Source organism: Chrysochloris asiatica, unplaced genomic scaffold (genome assembly GCF_000296735.1).
Source record: "Chrysochloris asiatica unplaced genomic scaffold, ChrAsi1.0 scaffold00288, whole genome shotgun sequence".
Lineage (NCBI taxonomy): Eukaryota > Metazoa > Chordata > Mammalia > Afrosoricida > Chrysochloridae > Chrysochloris > Chrysochloris asiatica.
The window spans coordinates 3180564-3181887 of record NW_006408806.1 but is presented as its reverse complement, the minus strand read 5'-3'; the positions used below and the strand labels follow the sequence as shown (position 1 = coordinate 3181887).

The window sequence follows — 1324 nt, the reverse complement described above, 5'->3', positions numbered from 1 at the left end:
GTGGTATACATTCAAGGTCATATTTTGGCTCTCATGGACTTGTTTTCCTTTTGTTCAGCTTCTGTTTAAATGTGCATATGATCAATTGATGGTCTGTTCCACAATCTACCCCCGGCCTTGTTTTGACTGTTGTTATGGAGTTTTCCCATCATCTTTTCCCATAGCTGTAGTCAATTTTCTTTCTGCGTATTCCAGCTATTGAGGTCCATGTGTATAATCATCGGTCATGCTGTCTAAAGAAGGTATTTGAAAAAAGCAAATCTCTGATTTTGAAAACACCACTTGGAACTCAGTCAACAGATCGCAGAGTTCAAAACAGAGCAACACCACAACAACAAATTCAAAGGAGCTTGGAAGTCAACCAAAGATCAAAATAATATCAATGCCAAAGAAGGGATAAATGTAGGAACAGAGATCCGGTGGTGAGGTGCATTACAGGATACAATGGATTCTCTTAAATGTAGAGAAAGGTTACTAGACTCTAAGGCAACACCAAAGAAAGTTAATACTTCACAACTTACCAAGTAGAACAAGCAAACATGAAAACTAAGAAGAAAGTGACAATAAATAGCACAAAAAAACACAAACTCAGCACAAGAAAGCATGCAGAACAAAGGAATTAACAACACAACCAAAAAAATAATATAATGGCAGCAATGAATTCATCCTATCAATAATTACATTGAATGTCACTGGATTGAATGCACCAATGAGTGCACAGAGAGTGGCAGATTGGATAAGAAAACCAGACCCTTCAATATGTTGCCAGCAAGAGACACACCTTACACACAAAGACAAAAACAGACTAAAAGCTAAATTATGGGGAAAATATATATATGTATATATATATATATATCAAGCTAAATGCAACAGTAAACAATCAGGAGTAGCGATTCTAATCTCTGATAAAGTAAACTTAAGACAAAAACCAGCATAAGAGATAAAGAAAAACACTATCTCATGATCAAAGAGTCAATTGAGGGAAGACGACATAACCATAATAAATATCTACGCTCCCAATGAAAAAGCACCAAGATATATGAAGCAAACTTTTCTAGAATTGAAGAAAGAAATAGATAAATCTACAATTATAGTGGGGTATTTTAACATGCCACTTTTGAAAAGGGACAGAACAACCAGACTGAAACTCCACAAAGTTACAGAGGAACTAAGCAACACAATCAACCAACTTGACCTCATAGACGTGTACAGAGCATTCAACACAAAAACAGCACAATATATTTTCTTCTCCAGTGCTCATGGAACATTCTCCAGAATTGACCATGTGTTAGGTCACAAAGCAAGCCTCCATAAAATTACAAAC

The 1324-nt window shown here is 35.9% G+C and overlaps 1 pseudogene; it reads left to right on the top strand.

The window, feature by feature from the left end:
* LOC102830810 overlaps positions 1-1324 on the top strand; it is a 12770-nt pseudogene that overhangs the window by 9876 nt on the left and 1570 nt on the right.